The sequence below is a fragment of the Engraulis encrasicolus genome, chromosome 21, assembly GCF_034702125.1.
Source record: "Engraulis encrasicolus isolate BLACKSEA-1 chromosome 21, IST_EnEncr_1.0, whole genome shotgun sequence".
Lineage (NCBI taxonomy): Eukaryota > Metazoa > Chordata > Actinopteri > Clupeiformes > Engraulidae > Engraulis > Engraulis encrasicolus.
In genome coordinates, this window is record NC_085877.1 from 23471529 (window position 1) to 23493007 (window position 21479).

Consider the following 21479-nt stretch of genomic DNA (forward strand, 5'->3'; position numbering starts at 1 on the left):
AAACATTCTCTGACAGACATTAACTAAATATGCCTAAAATGAACGTCAGGATTTCACTTAAAACACAATACTGTAATTATAATGTTTGCTTGTAGAGATTCTGCTGCCCCTGTATTATGGAAAGGATTACACTTCACTGCCCACCGTGATGTATTTCAAACAGGATGGGTATATAAGTCTGACAATCTTCCAAAATCAATTGAGGCTCGCTCAATAACTAAGCGTGTAAGACTTAGAACTTCTCCCGCTGATCGTATTACTGTAGCGCACGAAGTTGCCCATGGGTGCGCATGGGGTGCCCATGTTTTCCGTGGGTGCCCACAGATTCTCGTGGGTGCCCGGGCCCCGGAGCACCCCCGAAGTCGGCGCCTATGCCATCACTGAAGCTCCTGTAAGTTTACTAATTTTGCCTCAATTTGTTAATTTGTTTGGACACTGGTACTGTCCCAACCATAAACTGTCAACACCGTCGGGGGTTTTAATAGTATTATGTTACATTAATGTTAATTATATATACATTTTCAGAAGCGGCATGAAGCCCCTAAGAAACAGAGCAAAAACGAAGTGGCTAATGTGAGCAAAAAATGCACAATATGTAAAAGAGTGTTTTTTTGTCTCACACCGTCAGATGTCACCACCGTCAGATTTTGTTCCGCTCATCATCTTGTTCCATATTTTACTAAATTGTGCTGGTTAATGAAACATTACCAGACATGTTAGTAATAATTGTGACCCAAACATATACTCCAGCCTCCACTGAAGTGCATTTGGACGGTTTTTTGTCACAAAACCTGACGGTGGTGACATCTGATGTAGTTCACAAAAAAGCATGTGTTTTACATATTTTTGACAAGTTTTAAGAATATGCTTCCAATAAGTATCTACAATTATTTTGAATTGTAAAAGTAATTCACTTAAATACAGTAAACATATATTTTTTACTTCTAATTCTGTCTGACGCTGGTGACAAAATCAAGAAAGAGCCCATTTTATGAAAAATGTGAAACATGGGGAGCTTGGCCAATACATTCACTGCACAGCCAATACCTTCATCTATGATAATACACCTCTATATTTTGGATTTGAACAACTTAAAACCTGTTTATGCCACATTTTCAATAATCTAGGCCTACTTCCTAGAGTATCTAACAAATGAAGAAAAAACTCATGCACAAACATACTGTGCACACACAAAAATAAAGTGTTTATGCTAGATGTCATTGACTTGAGAGGGCTATTTATTTTGCTAAATGTAGGTAATAATTAGGTCACTTTCACCACCTTCAGATTACTGTCACCACCGTCAGTTCTTAAGTCACCACCGTAAGAAGGAGTTTTGGACATTTTAAATGAATGTCCTTACACAATTTTCCTTTGGAGTTGTTGAATTACCAAAGTAATTGCAAATTTAAGCCTACACGAATATTTGTGAAATTAAAAAAAAATGTTTGATCTATTTAGGCATTAAGTAAGCATTGTCTGACAGCACATATTTTTTAAATTAGAACACATGAAGCCGTATTAAAATAGAATGAAAGTGAATTTTCAACATTTAAAGGCGTATGTGTGAACCAAAAAACACACCCAATCACTTAAAAACTCCAGATACATATGCAACCAAATCAATACACTTTTTATTGCTTTTAAATTGTGTCTGACGGTGTTGACAAAAAACAATGTATGATCGGAGAAAAACCTGATTTCTGAAAAAAATTAAAAATGGGGAGATTGGCCTTGTGCATTTCTGAAAAGCCAAGACTTTTGTCTACGAGGATATACCATATTATTTTGTAATTCACTTCGTTTTTTTCTTTCGAGATTACAACCTGTTTTAGCCACTTTCTGAAGAATCAGTGAACTAATACCTTGTAATAACGGTGTCGCTTTGGATAAAAGTGTAATGTTATGTAATGTAATATTTTACAGGATATTGGTTACAGTAATTGAGTAATTCAAGCCTGCAACCCTCTGATCTTTTAAGAATATCTCCCTAACCATATTCGGCCATGGCTGCCCAATACGCATGAAAACCATTGGGCACAGGCTTCTTTCTGACTGTGTTCATAGTGAGACACAGGCACATATTAATTTTAAAAAACATACATTTTTTTTAGGGGATTTTATGTCTTTATTTGTGACAGTGGAGCAGAGACAGGAAATGAGTGGGGAGAGAGAGATGGTGAAGGATTGGCAAATGACCCGAGCCGAAATCGAACCTGAGTCACCGGCAGAGTAACCCAGTGCCCTACCATTTAGGCCACGGCAGGGCCTGGCATGTATTAATAAACATTTTATTAATAAATATTTTACAGGACAAAGGCCCGCCTCCCACCCAATGGCACAAGGCACAGTATTGTAGCTTTACTTTCTCAGAATATTTTCCATTCAGTTAGTGTAAAAAAAACGTTCGTGCACATTTAAAATGAATTTCCTGAGAGAGAGAGTAACCTGTTTGCAAAAAAATGCTGTCACTAGAACAATTTATTTTTGCTCTCATTGGTGTCAAACTGTCAATTTTGGTTTCACACATCGGGTGTGTATGTACAAACCCCAACTCCGATGAAGTTGGGACGTTTGGTAAACAGTGAATAAAATCAAAATGCTATCATTTTCAAAACATTCAATCTATTCATTAGATGGAGAATAGTGAAAAGAGAATATGTTACATTCTCAAGTTAAAAACAACTTAAATGGTGCCAGGCGGAATAAGCCCTGCCACAGCACGCCATTTCATAGGATTATATTTTATGAATCCACTCTGTAGTTAACTATAACAAACAAACTAACAGAAAACAAACTAACAGACAAACAGTGAGAGAAACAGGGAGAAAAAACCCACAAAAGCATCACCATTTCCTTTCTAGTGCAGAGTAATAAAAGCAAACTTACAGGTTTGATGTCGCCGAATGTGAGACAGCATCTAAGGAATTTAAGATGAAAACAATTCATAGCACCGGTATCTCGATTGGAAGTATTTGTGAAGAAGAAGAGGAAATTACTCATTAACGATTAAAGTTAAAAGGAAATGCTTTTTCCTCACCTTTAGAACATTTGCGATACAATAGTACAGTCAGAACAAAGGCTAATCTGACGACCACACCACACAAGCCTACCACCACAATGGAGATAGAGGACCCAGAATATGAACCTGATGATGACATATTTCCAATGTGCCTGTTAATGATAACCATGTGACAATGATTACCACTTTGCTTGCAAAAAGGTTCTAAAAATCCTAACCTGTTCTTGTCAACATTACTGTGATCCAGCTCTCTGGTGACTCTCCTATATCTGGGTTGCTGCATTTGTAGAGGCCCTCATGTGACTTTGAGACTGCAGGGATGGTCATCTCTCCTGTGCTGGAGGTGTGGAGGAGTGTCCCATCTTTATAGAAGTCCGCGCTGATGTCTGATGATGGCTTACTGCGATATCTACAGCGCAGAGTCAGAGGATCTCCCTCAGTCACAGGATGGACTGGACTCTCCAGGATCACATCACCATCTACACACAGAAGATCAGCTCGTTAAGGTGTTCAAATTATGTATTTATTAACTTGGGTGAATGGCAGTTGAATTTACAAATTACACAAATTCCGAAAATTGTTATTGATCAGTGGTAAACAGTGTCTGCCCACATAATACTAATACAATAAAACAATTAGTAAGTGACACACAGCAGCACATGAAGCAATCCAACAAATATTCAGAATTCCTCAAATTGTGTGTCCCTGAACTCACGGTGCACAGTGATGTTTATAGGATTGCTCTGCTCTCCAGACTCAGATTGACACCAGTAAACTCCACTGTCTAATGGAGATGCTGAGCTGGTGCTGCAGGTGGATCCAGTTTCTGATCTCCAGCCAGGGGGACACCCTGACCCTCCCCCTCTGCCTGTGAACCACATCAGGCTCCATCCAGTGGAGTTGCCCTGAGCCCCACAGCTCAGTGACAGAGGCTCATATGTGAAGATCTGGGCCCAGTTTGGATGGCTAACTACAGAAGCATTTGGGGAGACTCCTGATGCCAAAACAAAGAAAAATGTGAATATTACGCTACATTCTGTGCTTTATTCAAGGTAATTATCTGTTGCCGATGGATGTTCCCGTAATGACTATAGTGTTTGACATCGCAACATTTCTCACCTGTGACCCAGAGAGGCTGTGGTTGGCTATAGTCTGTGTAATATGGTGGTTCTCCTCTCTCTGCTCTGCACACATAGACTCCTGTGTGTCTGAGAGCAGCAGGGCTGAGAGTGTAGGAGCCTCCAGCTCATCTGCTGCTGTCTGGGAGAGGCTGATAGCTCTGAGAGTTGGTTTCAGCATTATATGAGGTCATTTTGAACCAGCTGAATCTCCAGCCGGCAGATGACTCCTCCACCTCACACCCAAACTTCACAGATTGTCCTTCAGCCAGCCAAGACTGGGAATAAATCCTCACACCAGCTTTGGCTTTCTCTGTTAAAAGACAAATATTAATTAAAATATCCCTACGTCAAATGATATTTAGAATTAATCTTTATGTGTGTTTTTCTGTGGTGTTGCTTACTGAGTGTATAGTATTTGCCCAATGCTCGAATACAAACACAAAGATATAAATGTGCACAGCATGCTACACATTCAGTAAGGACACTTATAGGCAGAATGTATCACAACAATAAAGAGATATTCATGCTCACTTTTTAAAAGTGCAACAATTACTGGTGTACTTTCCTGTGATTCTTCATGGTCATTTTGCCTTCTTCCTTTGCAAGAGTAATGTCCACTCTTCGACAATGACAAAATGTTAAAGTCATACTCCTGAGAAGATATGTACATCCTAATCAGTTCCCTGTTTAGATACCAGCCATAACTCCAGGAAACGTTTCCCCCACCTTCTATGCGGCATTTTAGAGGAACTGTTTCACCCTTAAAGAACTTAGTCCAAGATGACCTCAGGGTAGCAACAGCTGTTGGTATGTCTGCAGTAAGAAAGGACAGTGCAGCCAGGTGTAACAACATTTTAACCATAAAAGGGAATCCACACCGACAGTTTATAAACCTACATGTTTTCTAAGCTCGTGAATAATCAGTCAACTGACCTGTTACTGTCAGATGAATATCACTGCTGTACTGTGTGTAGTAGACTGGGTCTCCTCTCCCAGCTCTGCACCAGTACTGTCCTCCATCAGACACTTTAGCAAAGCTGATGCTGTAGGAGTTTCCACCAGTCTGGGCCACCGGATCAGAAGTCTGGGTGTCTTTGTACCAGTAGAAAGTCCATCCAGTAGACTGGCCTATGTCACATGTCAGGGTAACTGTGCTCCCTGTGAACACTGGTGATGTTCTGTCAGAGCTGATCAGGGGTCTTGTCTTCTTGTCTGTATAGATACACAACTGACAGTGAAACAATGTCACAAAAACCTAACCCTAAGTGTTATTACAATCCAGCAAACACACACACACACACACTGGGGAGTTACCTGCTACATCAAGTGTCCACTGCAAGCTGCGCTGTGATGTTGTGGGTCTATAAGTCCTCTCCCCCTGACACCAGTACTGGCCCTCATCAGACTCAGCAGCACGTGTAGTGGTGAAGGTGTTTCCCTCAGACAATGGGACACTGCTGGACCCCTTATACCACTGATATGTCCAGCCTCTGAGAGACTCTATCACACACGTCATAGTGACTGTCTCTCCAGTGAACACAGGACTCTGGGGGACTGGAGTCAGTCTTGGTCTAGGTAGGGCTGTGATGCATACTGAGGGATGAGGACATTATTGCCTCGTGACTAAAATGGATACACAAAATGGATATATAAATGTACTTACCTGTCACCTTAACAGAAACAGAATTGCTCTGATGTGACGTAATCGGCCTGTCTCTCCTCTCCCCCTGGCACCAGTACTGGCCTGCATTAGCATCCGTAGCATTTGAAATGGAAGCAATAGGAATGATTGGAAGAGAATGATGCATGTATGCACTCTGCACTGATGCACTGTATTTGAAGAAAATTACCCATCATTCATATGAAAATATATCCAAGAGGAAACGGTAAGTTACCTCCGTTAATGTTTTCATGGGACTCTTGTTTAGGTACTACTTAACTCACCCACATCTGGATGAAACATTGCTACAATTTTACACTATTTGTATATAAACCATGGCTTAGGCTTAATATTGAATTATGCAATTGTGCATATACTATAAACATATTAACAGCAATCTTTCAAATACAATGTGTAATTTATTGTATTAGTGAAGTGTTACTATTTTGAGAAATATTATCTTGATTTGCTAACTGAGATGGTGATAATATACAGTGAATCATTCCCTGAATAAATTGCACTCTATATGCCCATACTCATAAACCAATGCATGAAATTAAAATTCCTCACCTAGTACTGTCAGTTGAACATTGCTACTGTAACGTAATATTAATTTCTTGCTACCCTTTCTTCTTCCATAGCACCTATAGTGGCCTTGATTAGAAACAGTCGCAATGTCTATGGTGTATGCATTAGATACTCCCAGCTTGCTGAAATTATCTAATGTCTGGCGTCGATATGCCCAGCCATATTCCCAGCCATCTGATGGCTGTATGACACAAGTCAGAGTGACTGCTTCTCCAGGGTACACAGTGGCCATTGAGATCTCCACTGTAGGTTCAAGCATAGCTGTGGGATGAAGAGAAGAAATCAGACCAAGCTGTTCAGAATTGAGGAAAAATACAAAATAGAGTCACCATTGACGATACCTTTTACCAGGACAGATTTAAGTTTGATGCATTGGGATTTGTCTGGTCTACCCCCTCTGCGTCCTTCACATGTGAACTGGTGCTGCCCAGTTTGATTGGGTAGAGCAGTGTTTATTATCCTACTGTATTGTTGAATATACTGCTGTCCACTGTGCCAGTAATAATACCAGTCTGTGTGCTCTGCTTACACCCTGAGAGTGACTTCATCTCCAGGGTAGTATGGACCCTAAGGAGATACTACAGACGTAGCTGTGGGAGCTATAGAAGAAAAAACGCCACATATATAACTAAAGGAAGATTGATAGAACATTTGAATATGTTACACCCTATTTTTTCCAAGTCTTTCTGCCTTGTTTTTGTGGAGTTAGAAACTGGAATGTCAAAATTCGCCCTATCCCGCAATGGTGAATAATCTTTTTTTTAAAATCCTGGTTCCGGATCATTATCTGAATCCTTGGCGGAGGTTATGATTTCCATTGAACTAAACTATTTATAATATGATGTAGTTTCTGCCTGTGTGTTCTACTTGGCCTTTCACATCAACTGCGTCAGCATGCGCGGCCAGTCCTGTTCAAAATCCAGCCACAGCCAAAGCTAGTTCGCTACTTTTCCATTCATTTGAATGGGGCACCGCCGGTCGCTGACGTCCAAAATGTGCTCAAGTTCTATTTTTCAAATGCAGAGTGGAGCGGAGCCAGCTTCCGCACCGCAACTGCCCGACTACCGGTTGGTGTGGAAGAACAGATCTGTTTCCATGTATTTTCGGCACCGCCGGTAAAAATCGCTTCTGTCCTGCAAAGCTTCACCACTCTGGTGTGAATTAAGCCTTACCTTTTCAAATCATTTCGGAAATTAGTTAACTGACAGTAAGAGTTATTTTCTTGCTGAGTCGTGTTGATTTTCCTCTTTCTTTATTTATATTATCAGAGATGATTGCTAAGCTAGTGACAATTCATATGGGTACTTTTCCGGGGTCCATGCAGCATTAGGGTGTACACCCCTGTAGAAGACCAGCTGAGGGTGAGAATAAGTGGACTTACTCTTATCGCTAGATGGCGGTAGCGCACATCATATTCAAACGGACACTAAACGCTACAGAAAAAGGAAACGCTCATGCCCTCTTAGGAAACCGGACTTGACACCTCTCCTTTGCATTGGTGACGCTATATGGTGACATATTGAATATCTTTGTTATTATTTCAGAATTATGAACAGTAGAAATTGTTATACTTTTTATACATTTCCATAGTCAATACCTGTTAAGATGACATGTATGGGGGCACCTTGCTGGTATATCGGCCAGCCGATTCTCTCCCCTTCACATGTGTACTGGTACTGTCCAGTACTGTCAGGTAGAGACGTGGTTAGGTTTTGACCATTAGTTGTTCCAATATAACAACAATTGCCTCTTCTCCAATGATAGCGATCCCAGTGTGTGTGTCCTGCTATGTCACATCTGAGAGTGACTTCATCTCCAGGGTAGTATGGACCCTGAGCTGTGGAGGAAAATATCAGTCAAAGATTCACTGATTTCAGTCAGTGAGCTTATACCCCATAATGATCACCCTAACGTAATACATACAGGCACACCACTTGATTTTCTTTCATTTGAAAACAATTTTGATTAGAATAAAAAAAATTGTACCACTTCATGCATTGTATTTTAGAGCAGAGTGTTACATTACTTTAGTGTTACAACACTACTACGTTACATTAGGAATACTTTCATAAAAGGGGAATAAACATCACCTGCTGCAAGACCAGAATAGGAGCACAGGCCCAGCACTACAACACAAAGATATACAATGACATTTGCATAATTAAACAGGGATCAAGTGATCAGACATGTTTCTTTACAGACACATGAACGTCCAATGTATTAATTACTACTATTTAATACAGGAATATCCTTAGCCATACAACTTCTCCCTTGTTGTATTTAATCCTGGAGCCGGCATCTTTAACCTGTTCATACCAAATACTCACTCAGCTGAACCAGATGAAGGGACATGTGCTCAACACCAACACCTTGACACATTACAACACACACACACACACACACACACACACACACACACACACACACACACACACACACACACACACACACACACACACACACACACACACACACACACACACAGCCCAACCTTTATATCTTTGTGGGGCCCTTCCCATCTTTGTAGGGCCTTCCATTCATATTAACCCTAACAATAGCTAAACAATGCTAAACTGTGCCCAAACCAAAACACCTGTGAATAACCTGTGAATGAGGAAATGTTTTTACAGTTTTACTGTTACCAGTAAAAACAAAACTTCCCCAGTAAAAGGGGTCAAAACATGTTGTGTCCAGGATTTGGGTCCAGGACCCCAGCATGTGGGTGTGCTGCAATAGCAGTGTCTTCACGAAGTAGAGAAGTCACACACACACACACACACACACACACACACACACACACACACACACACACACACATGCGCAGACACACACTTACACAAATAGACACACACACACTTGCTCTGTGCCCCACTTCAATACTGTTCACCACACATTGCACTGAGCCCTCACTTCAACACAGCGTACACTGCCACAGGCTGGCTGACTGTGGGAACACAACACACCGTCCGCGGCAAAAGTAATTGACTTTGAATAGAAGAGTAAGCATTATAAACGGGAAAAGCAGCAAAGGCATTTGGAGAAACCAAAAGAGTCAGTCAACACTTAATGACAAGGCCGTCCCGAGGCATAAGCGAACTATGCAATGGCCACCAGGGGCCCCCGTGAGGAGCAGTTCTAGGAAGAAATGAACTCCCCACCATTTTCCCTAGTCATATATTTCTTTCTCATGTACAATTACTGCCACAATGGAAACAGGAGACATTATATATTGGGGGACACTTCAATGACTGTGGGTATACTCTCATTACCTTCGCCAGAAGGTTATGTTTTGCCCGCCGTGTATTTATTTGTGAATATGTCTGTTTGTACTTCGTCTAACTCAGCCAAAACTGAGCCGATTTTTTATGAAATTTTGTGGGATGATTGGTCATGACCCAAGGAAGAATCGATTCGTTTTTGGGAGTGATTGGGTCAAAGGTCAAGGGTCAAGGTCCAAATGTTTGTTTGTACTTCGTATAACTCAGACAGAACTGAGCCGATTTTTATGAAATTTAGTGGGATGATTGGTCATGACCCAAGGAACAATTGATTAGTTTTTGGGAGTGATTGGGTCAAAGGTCAAAGGTCAAGGTCACGAAAAGGTCAAAAACGTACATTGAGCCGATTTTTATGAAATTTAGTGGGATGATTGGTCATGACCCAAGGAACAATCAATTACTTTTTGGGAGTGATTGGGTCAAAGGTCAAGGTCACGAAAAGGTCAAAAACGTACATTGAGCCGATTTTTATGAAATTTAGTGGGATGATTGGTCATGACCCAAGGAACAATCGATTACTTTTTGGGAGTGATTGGGTCAAAGGTCAAAGGTCCAGGTCAAGGTCACGAAAAGGTCAAAAACGTAAATTGAGCCGATTTTTATGAAATTTAGTGGGATGATTGGTCATGACCCAAGGAACAATCGATTACTTTTTGGGAGTGATTGGGTCAAAGGTCAAGGTCACGAAAAGGTCAAAACGTAAATTGAGCCGATTTTTATGACATTTAACTCATTGGCTGCCTTTGACGTCGCTATGACGTCATTTCGAATAGTGACGCCCCCTGCCTTCGACGTCGTTCGCCGATAATTGCGTTTTTTTACAGCCAGACCTCGAGGACGGTCTGACCTATCTTCTGTATAAATTTCAAGCCTCTAGGCATTTTCTAACTGTTCCTGTAGGTGGCAGAAGTGTCCTTAGGAACAGTCAAGGCAGGGCTTTAGTTCAGAGCAAGATGAAATGTCAAGACAAAAACACCCCTTTTTTACTATTATAATATAATCTCAAAAGTAGCATAGCAAAATCATTTTTGAAAGTAAAGCACCTGTGACAGTAGTCTACTTTCTTGCCCTCTGATTTTAACACAGGTAGGCTACTGATTTTAGTGTCAGAGCCTGACCAAAAAAAACCTTCCTCTCATGACCAAAATACAACCCCCTGTTGCTATCTAGCTAGAAGGCATTGTAGCTAACTTGCCCAAAATACACCATGAGATGATCTGTGAGGCAACCTTTCATTGTGGATAATGTGATCAGCCTACACAACATCAGGATGATGCTTACAAAATATCATCTAACAGGAGAATGCACGGGACTAGCGGTGATGTGTCACTGTCACCTCAGTTGGGATTTGGGAATGCTTGGGTATAAACTTTGCTACGCTAGCTAGCTAGCTAGCACGAAATCGCTAACAACTTACAACTAAGCCTAAATAAAGGAGCCTTGGTAAGTCAACTATTTTTACTCATTCTACAGTTATTTTTATGGATCTGTATAGTATGATCAGCTTACTGTGTCATCAAAAAAGACAGGGGGGTTGCAGATTCTTGGAACAGAGTAGCCTTTGTGTCTGGTCAGATGCATTCAGCTCACATTAGAAAGCATTGCACTTAGCCTCAGACCAGCTAGCATTCACCACTCCAATCGGCTTGTGAAATGTTGGATATGTGATCAGTGCTTTATCAAAATAAAATTAATTGAACAATATATGACAAGATCACTATAGCAGAACCATGATGACAGTAATCATCAATCTGCAAATTGTCCACTCTGCCAAAGAAGCTGCAGTAAGCTACGCTAAGCGGAGCTGCCTGCCTCCCTCCCCCCACAAGACACAACACGGTACTATATCTGGAGGAAATAAACGAGCTGTGATTCGTTCTCTCCAACGAGGGGAGAGAGAGAGCACAATCAGAGGGAGATGGAGAGGGAGGGAGTTCCCGGAGTTAGGGGCACCTGCTGTCATTATCCATTGTGCGCCAGCAACTAAACCAAAACACCCTTGTTTTCGAGTCCACCCCCGTTATATTTCAGTATATTAGGTTGAAAAGGTCATACAAACGATCTTTTGTTCAGGCTACAGATGACAGAAGACTCTGTAATAGCATCTGATAGGTTTGGAGTTGTTAGGACGATGCCATTACGGGCAAAAACGTTTGCAGTTATAGTTCTACTTCAAATGGCTTTTTCTCAGCTTTTTGGCTAGAAAGCAGCATTTTGGCGAATTCCACTTAATTTCAACAGATGATTATGAAAGAACGGAAAGGGGTAGAGAGACACCGTTTTTTTCTGATGACAGATGAGCGTCTAATCTGTGTTTTGATAGGTATGGTGTTGACATAGACACAGAACTCAATTTTCTGTGAGCCTCCAAAAAACGCCCAAAATGCTGAAAAATCTCTGGCACTCCGAGGTACTCTTTTATGAAAATGGCTGGCAGCCAATGAGTTAATGGGATGATTGGTCATGACCCAAGGAAATGTATGCCTGTGGCGTTAAGTTCTGCTAGGAAGACGAGACAGTTCCTCACACTCATCACTGGCCTTAATTATCCAATCATAGCTCCCGGATGGGGAACCCCGCCACGTCTCTCGCTTAACCTCAGCTTTCAGCCAATAGAATGTCTACGACTTGATTTTAAAAGTCTCTGTCTGTTTCCGCTCTTTGCTAATCAGAATAAGCAGACGCCGACGCCCCACCTCCATCCCCTTCAACCTCCGTCTCCTTGGACCCCGTCTCCTTCAACCTCCGTCTCCTTGGACCCCGTCTTCTTCAACCTCCGTCTCCTTGGACCCCATCTCCTCCAACCTCCATCTCCTTGGACCCCGTCTCCTTCAACCTACGCCTCCTTGGACCGCATCTCCTGCAACCTTCGTCTCCTTGGACTCCATCTCTTTCGACCTACGTCTCCCGATGTCCTGGTTCCCTGGTCCGCTTCAGCCTTCTTCAGCCTTATCTCCACGAGCCACCGTCACCAGTTGGTCCCTGTCCTGTAATGGGGGGTAGGCTTCGCCCCTGCCTCATCATCGGCAGGATATGAGCCCCCCGTTTTACAAACTATATTCTGCAGGTCGGGGACCTGCGCCAAAGAGAAATGTTGCCTCCCTGTGTATTAATAAATACCTTTCATTTCATTTTGTCTATTGAGTCTTCTATGGTAGAAATGCAAGCTGTGGCGTGAAGTTCTGTTGGGAGACGAGACGGTACCTCACTTCATTTTATTTATCAATCGAGTCTTCTATGGTAGAACAACCGATTACTTTTTGGGAGTGATTGCGTCAAAGGTCAAGGTCAAGGTCACGAAAAGGTCAAAAACGTTTTTCTTTGCCAAGCACTATATGCCAGAAGAACGTGTGCATGCTGAATTGAATAAGAGGTCAAGACTGGGCCAAAAATGTAATATTACGATATTCCGGTCCGATTTAAATGAAACTAACACCAAAATTTGGAGAATGTTATGCCCCACACTTTGAAGATGGCCAGAAAAACATAAGTGGCGTAGGCGAAGGTTTGCGCTCTACCGAGTGCCCATTCTAGTTTTTCATGTAGTTGTAAAAATGAGAATTGCAGTGAAGTGCAGAGAAGAAGACGTGCAGTGCATGATGGGTACACAATCTACAGGCAGCCTACCTTTAAGTAAATGAATAGGTGGTGGTATGAGGGTCTCAGATGAAATTTTGCTTGGGACCCCATAAAGGCTTGGGCCGGCCCTGCATAATGAGCTGGAGGAGCGGTGGCTCAATTAGCAAAGATGCCATACCATTCGGGTTCAATTCTAATGTCTATTATTTTTTTCGCTTCACCTGAGTGACAATTATAAGGTCAATTTTATGCCGCATTCGGTCGGTTGAGCCCAACTGGCTCCTTCAGCTTTTGTAACTTGCTTGAACCACCTGCAGTATGTTTCTATATTTAGGTGCTGTTTCCACGTAGCAGGATATTTTTTTATATGTGTTTTTTTTTCTCCTGTTTAGGTGGAAACGGAACATGGGGGTAAGAAAAAAAACTTGGGTGCATTTTTAGCTCCCTAACTGGGATATTTTTAAAGCAGGATTTTTGATATGTGGGTTTTAAAAATCTGCTTACGTGGAAATGGAAGGCCAAAACCAATGTAACCAGGAGAAAAAAAAATGAAAGTATCCTGCTACGTGGTTCTCTGCATCGAGACCTCCTCTACCCATTCACAACTCCAACCCCAAATCACACTGCCCCATCCACACCAAAGCTGATCATTTTATTCAAAGAATCTGACCCCCTTTCCCACACACACCCATATCACCACCACCACCACTACCACCACCACAACTACCACAACAACTCTTTCCCCAACTCCATCTCATCACTGCTCACCAATGACAGTGCACTGCACAGTGTTGCCAGATGGAAAATGCTGAATTATTATCGTATTAAAACCTCAAAATTATCGTTTTTGATGGCTTTTTGTGAGGCAATTATCGTAAAGGACCCAAATAGTTGTTTCAAGTCATCTAAATAAACTGAATGACAACTCTGAAATTATTGTACATCACCTTTTTTTTTGATCACGCAGAGGATAAAATGGACAAAATTATGGTACAAACACGATAATTATCGTACATCTGGCAACACTGGCATTGCACCGCATACACACCACTCCACACAACACAGAGACTACAGACGCCCCCATACCATAATGTACACTCTACTGCTCCCCACCATGAACCTCCCATTTGCCACTAGTGCAATTACTCTGTGAACAGCACAGTGGCAGCCAGACCGCTTCTCAACAATGTTAGCTTTGGTGTAAGCAATGTGTTGACAGTAGACACAGTATGATATAATCCAATGGTTCCCCATTTTAACATCACACATTTCTGGCAACCCGGCTTATTTATAGGCATGGACATCATGAAAGTTAAGATTCTATATATTTAAATCACAATATTAATCAGTTGTTTTTTTTCTCTATCCCATATATAATACATAATGTAATCATGTAATAATAATAATAATAAGTAATAGTTGAAAATATTTTTAACCAAATTCTTTTTCCATCACTAGACACTTTCAGCAACCCCATTTGAATTTCAGATAAAACGTTGGGTTACGGATGTAACCTTGGTTCTGTGAAGGAAAGAAAGGCTGCCAGACGGCTAGCCCAAGGGGCTGGAATATAATCCGCGCATGCGCGAGTTCTGAGGTACATATATCAAAACTTTATCACGTGAGTGTGCCGCGCTACTGTACACAGTATATAAGTCCCAGCGCGGCATACTTCGTCCTCATAAAAATCCTGAACGCGAAGTCCAGAGCGACGACGAAGTCTGGCAGCCTTTCTTTCCTTCACAGAACCAAGGTTACATCCGTAACCCAACGTTCTGTTTCACTCAAGAAAGGCTGCCAGACGGCTAGCCCAAGGGGCTGGAATATGTATGCCCAAACGTCGCGGCGGACAACCATACGACAATTGAATAAAGACACTGGACAATGCAAGAGTCAAAACCCTTATTGAATGTCCACATGCCAACAGGGCTAGAGTGACTGGTTAACAGAACTCAAGTTAAACACAGCCGAATATGTGACCATCTGTCACAAACTTAGAACCGAATTCCCAAAGGATGTGGGAGATAACATGTTGAGGTTATAGAACCTTGTGAAGATCGACGGTGAAGCCCAGCAGGCCACCGGGCAAACTTCTTGTAAAAGGACTCCCTTCAGGAGCGACCATGAGGTGGCTCAGAGTTAGGAGGGCGGTAGGAGTCCAACACAATCGCCTGGTTGAGATCCTGTGTTGAAAGAATCTTCGGCATAAAGTCTGTATTAGGGCGTAGGACCACACCGGTGCCTTCTGGCTGAAACATGGAAGCAGTCAGGATGAATGGACAGCACATGTAGCTCTCCAATACGCTTCGCTGAGGTGATGGCGATAAGAAAAATCGCCTTCTGAGACAGCCATTTTAGGTCGATACTCCCAACGGGCTCGAATGGGGGCTTCGCCAGAGCACTGAGGACAATGTGGAGCTGCCATGGTGGCACAGATTGAAGCCTCCTTGGGCGCAGTCTTTGAGCTCCTCTCATGAATTGGATAGACAGAGGATTAGCTCCGAGCGTTTTGCCATCTACTCGCTCATGGCAGGCGGATATTGCAGAGAGAAAAACCTTTAGCTTTGAATGGGACTTGCCTTCACCAAGTTTCTTTTGCAAGAATTCCAGGACTGAAGCTAGAGGGCAGGACCGGGGGCACTCATGCCACTGTTCGCACCATGCTTTGAAGGCTGCCCATCTTTAAGAGTACAAGGCTCTTGTCGATGGGGCCCTAGCACACTGCAAGGTTCTTGTAACTGAGAATAACAACCTCCGAGCGAGGAGGGTGTCCCTTCTAACGGCCAGACCCACAGATTTAGGGTGGCTGGTGTCAGGTGCCACAACTCTCCCCTTGCGCAATGGGAGTTGCCATGGGATGCTCAAGAGGAGGGTCTGAATCTCTGCAAACCATGGCACCTGGGGGCGAAATGGAGCCATTAAGACAACTCTCAGGTTCTCCTTCCTGGTCTTCTCCAGGAATCATGGAGAGAGGGGGGAAGATCGTCCACCCCCGGTGGTGCGTCGTCTTGGTTTAAGGAAAACCAGAGTGGACAGTGGGCCGACTCCCTTGAGGCGAAAAGATCGCTGTGTGCCTTCCCAAAATGAACCCAGATCAGATGCACTGTTTCCGGGTGCAATCGCCATTCACTTGGGTGTGGCTTACCCCTTGACAGCAGGTATGCTGCTGTGTTCAGAGTGCCCGGCAGGTGCACTGCTCTGATCGAGTGGAGTCGAGTGCCCGCTTAGAGGAGGAGTTCCCGGCCATGTTGCGTAACGCCTGGGACCTCAGGCCTCCCTGGCGGTCACATATGCTATGGCCGACATGTTGTCTGTTCGAATGAAGACACTCTTGTTCTGGAGTACTGGCAAAAAGTGCCGGAGGGCAAGATATATCGGTCTCAACTCGAGAATATTTATGTGGGCAGTTTTCCAAGGTGGGCGCCACACTCCTCTGGCTCCTACACCATTCAAGACTGCCCTCCAGCCTGACAGCGATGCGTCTGTGGTCAGAACTTTTGCGCTGGTAGATTCTGCCTAGTCGTACACCTCTGCACAAATTCTGGGGTATGGCCCACTATGGGAGGGCTCATAGGCACACAGGTGGCAGAGGGACAGGTTTTCCCCTGTCCAGTACTGGGTGTACTTGGGCAGGTACCACTTTGCACTGGACCCATATCTAGAAGGCCAAGGCGTACCACCTAGGATGCAGCAGCCATGAGGCCCAGCAACCTCTGACACTGGTGAGCATGCACATTCCTCCGTCCCATGAACTGTGACCGGCATTGTTTCAGGGCAATAACCCTCTGATCCGAGAGACATGCCACCATCGTCAGAGTCCAGTTTCACTCCAAGGAAGGTGATTTGTTGTGAGGGAGGCAGTTGGCTCTTGTCTGAATTGAGAGACAGGCCCAACATTTGCAAGTATTCCATTACCATTGCTGTGTCCTGCCCTGCCTGCTGACTCTACTGGGAAAAAAAAAAAATTAACCAGTCGTAATTGAGATAGATAATTGACTCTGACGCCCCTCTGACACAGCAGGCTCAAGGCTGTGTCCATGTATTTTGTGAATGGGACAGGCCGAAGGGAAGGACGTTGAACTCGAAAGTTCTGTCCTCCAACACAATCGGAGAAACTGGCGATGAGCAGGGTGGACTGCAATGTGGAAATAGGCACCTCTGAGGCCTATACTCGTGAACCAATCCCCGCACTGAATCGATTGACAGATTTGGGTCAGTGACAGCATTTGAAATGCAACGGGCGTAAATACTGGTTTAGTGGCCTTAGGTCCAGTAACTTATTGCACGGAATCCACCATCTAGTTTCGGAACTAGGAAGTAGCTCAAATAAAAGCCACTCCGCCGTTCGTTGCGACTTAACTCCCTCATTGCTCCTTTCCTTAACAGAGTATTTATCTCCTCTGTAAGGCCAGCTGCCGCTCTGGGTCTGGCTGATGAGAAACAAGAACACCCTTGAACATGGGTGGGCTGCGCCTGAACTGTAGCCGGTAACCAAACCTTACCGTTGAAACAACCCAAGAACTGGGAGAACGCATTTCCCACACCTCCAATTGAGTGTGGGAGAAAATGTGCGGCAGGGCCACTTGAATGTGTGGAAGAAGGCTGTGGGGCGGCAGAACTGGTCTGTGGCCATCACGCTGCCGAGGCCTATAAGGCCTAGCAGGGTTTCCAGGCCGGCGGCTTGCAAAGGGGGAAACATGCGCCGGTTGTTTTTGCCCATGTCTCTGCATATTGGGGCAGCTCTTTGGGAGGGGCACACCGGGGTTACCTGAATAGCCCTTATCAGGCCGATGCTGCTTGGGTGGAGGGGGCCTTGGCAACAGTTACTCCCACTCCTTCTTTGACACCCTAGACTCTTTGGCCCGGTGGAGCATGTCAGCTGCTCCGGGTCCAAAGGCAACGCCAGGGGTAAGAGGTAGCTCCATGAGCCTGCTCCTGTCCTGCTTGGGCAACTTCAACTGAGCCAGCCACAGGTGCCTCTGTGCCATCCACAGTGAAGCAATGGATCTCCCACTAGAGTGTGCTGCACCCTTGGCAAGGTGCAAAAGGATTTCAAAGACCTTTTTAAACTCCTCCACCAGTCCATGAGCAGGGGCGGCTGAGAGGTCTTCAATAAACTCCATCTGGTACAACATGAGTAAAGATGTTGTGTTCATAAGGTGTGCCCCAAAGGACGCATTGTAGAATGACTTTTTCGGCCATTTATCAGTGGTGCGACACTGTTTGTTCGGGCATGGAGGGTCCTACCCCACAAGAGCTGTAGGAGGGAGGACGAGAGCAGCAATAGAGTCATCCATCGCGAAATAGTTGCCAAAAACCAACGTTATCCGCTCCATGGATGTTGGCAAACTGTGCCCACTGTCGCATAGGGGTAGCTGCCTCTAGTTGCTCCCACACAGTCGTCATTTCCTTGACAAAGTCCGGGAGGTCAGGGAGGGTGCTTGGCTTGTTTGCAGCCTCCCTCCTTCTATTAGACCGAGACGGCTGGGCGTCAGGTATTGCAGGCATCTCCACATCGAGACATTTAACAGCTGCTGTGGTGACACCCTTGCAGGCTGCACTGAAGGGGCCACCTGGCACTCTGTGCCTGATGGCGCAGCCTGGTGCTCGGGCCCTAATGGGGCTGTGGTGTATTATCTCATGTAGCCTTATTCACCTTACTCAGTAGAGTATGTGATGAGAAGGGGAGACCGCTCTCCCTGCCTTTAAAGCTAGTGCATGATCAGGGCTCAGACATGTCACACACAGTGTATGTCCATCTTTCACTGGCATTCTACTGTTGCAATTAGAACAGTTCTGGAATCCAGGCATCCTTTTTTTTTTTTTTTTTTTAAACTTATATTAAAATATATAAATATTATTATTGTTATTATTATTACTTCATCATTAAGTATCATTATTATTTCAGTCACACCTTGACTTTAGGCATGAACCTGATAGCACTGTTACTGCCTGGTACCAGATATGGTTCCAGCAGAGGTGCAAGAGATGGTGGGCACTAAGTGTCTCACACTCCAGTAGCAGCACTAATCACCCTAAGTACCGACCCTGGTACCAGCGTTGATCACTCATCGGTACCGAGAATGATATTGTTGGTACCAAGAGTTGCGCAGCACGAGATCACGTCATGTGAGGCTGCTGGAGTAGCCTATAACATGCAGGCAGGCAGCGTAGATCACTCATCGGTACCGAGAATGAGATCGTTGGTACAGAGAGTTGCGCAGCATGAGATCACGTCAAGTGGAATCACAGTGAGCTACTGAACGGCGCCGAAAGGTGCCCGTAGCAACATTAGAGATATAGCTAGAGAGACGTCTCTGTAATCTCTTTCCTCCTTAGAGCAAACCACAACAACAGCTATACTATAAGCTGCGATAGCACACTTTTAATAAGGTGGGGATAATAGCCTGATAACGATAGCCTGGAGAGGGGCAACAGTAGTCACCAGCTCTCGGACAGCTAACTGCCAGTAGGCACCTCGTTACCAGTATCAATTCGTACCTTATCAGATCGCGTGAGGGATTAAAGAGGACGAAGTATGCCGCGCTGGGACTTATATACTGTGTACAGTAGCGCGGCACACTCACGTGATAAAGTTTTGATATATGTACCTCAGAACTCGCGCATGCGCGGATTATATTCCAGCCCCTTGGGCTAGCCGTCTGGCAGCCTTTCTTGAGTGAAACAGAACCCAATTCCAGATGACCCCAAGGGATGAAAACACAGACATAGCTGATCAATATCCACACAAGAAACTCACCAAGAAGCAGATGAGGAGCAGAAAGCAGGCGCGGAGTGGCCGTCGGGAGATCGGGGACTTGTCCCGGTGGGCCGCGGCCGTGAAATGTAATAATGCGACCGCACTGCGCTCTTGAAATTTAAGGTCAGCATTTCCGAGCGCTGACTTTCCACTTTCCGCTTCCAGTAGTTTAACTAAGCTGACTAGCCAGTATTTATACCGTATACCAGACGGCAATACCTCACTGACGGTGTCAAACAGTAAATTGGCCACACCCCTTCTCTACTGATAATTTTCATACACCGTAGATCGCGGAAGTTTGCAAGATCTTAGTAACACAGTTTCGTTTTCAGTATTTGAAGAACCTGTGATATGTATATTGGTTACCAAAGGATGGAAATATTAATAAATTATGATTTATTTTCCGATTTCCACACGACTGTTACAGTTTACAGTCTTTCCAGTCCAGATTCACTTGCTCTCTGGTTATTGACTTGGGTTACGAACAGACTCCACCAAGTGGTAAGGAAGAGAACTGCACCTAACAGAAGCAATGGGTTTTGTTTTGATTTGTTAGACCTACCAGTATATCTCCTTATAGTCGAAATAATATTAATATCATACATATATTTATATGTGGTACATTTAGGATGTAGCCTATGTCTGAAGAAATGGAACAAAATAATTACCACACAAGATTCTGATGTGACCAGTGCTGGGTGTGTAGGCTAAGCTGTGGATTAAAGTAGAGTGATTGCAAGAAACAAAGACATTTGCTGCGACGAAGACAGCGTTTTAAGGTAGGCCTACACCGTTTGGTTATACATTTTGTTGACTTATGGTTGTGGTTTGAAGTAGCTAGGTTTGGCTTATTTGCTGCATGGTGGGTTTATTGCACAATGTAGACAGACTTTTTTTAAGCTATAGGCTACTATACTATATTTTGTAAGCCTATCTAAAAATCCCCACACTCAAAACTTTGTGCCCATGCTCATCCTGTGTTCCTTAAACGATATTTCAATTTCAAACTGACAAAATGACAGTGGAGTGCACATTTGCATGGAACAGTAACGTGATGTAGCCTAACCTAGTAGGCCTATGAATGCTTTGGACTGTGATGATGGCTCCAGTGGTGTAGTCTACTTTTTGAAGTGGGTATACTGTATGTTTGAGCATTTTTTGATGTGTGTATAGTCTACTGTATATATTTGTGCTATTGTAAATAATGGATCAATCAATTTTAAGTGGGTATACTGCAGTGACGTGCAGTGAAGGGTATGGTAGGGTAGGCAGTAAATATAGAATATATATATATATATATATATATATATATTAACGGTGGGTTCGGTCCTCCCCCAGAAAAAAATGTATTTCTTAGATGCAATTTCCTGCATTTTAACCAAATCTGGAGAGTCACTATCAGCTAAAAACTTTTACAAAAGACTAAAAACTTTGAACAAATAGTCCCCTTTCATGCAGATCTGAAATGTAA

At 43.6% G+C, this 21479-nt stretch overlaps 1 pseudogene; it reads right to left on the reverse strand.

The window, feature by feature from the left end:
- Nucleotides 1-1990: 1990 nt before the first annotated feature.
- LOC134437308 (basement membrane-specific heparan sulfate proteoglycan core protein-like) lies at nucleotides 1991-18756 on the reverse strand (annotated as a pseudogene).
- Nucleotides 18757-21479: the final 2723 nt, after the last annotated feature.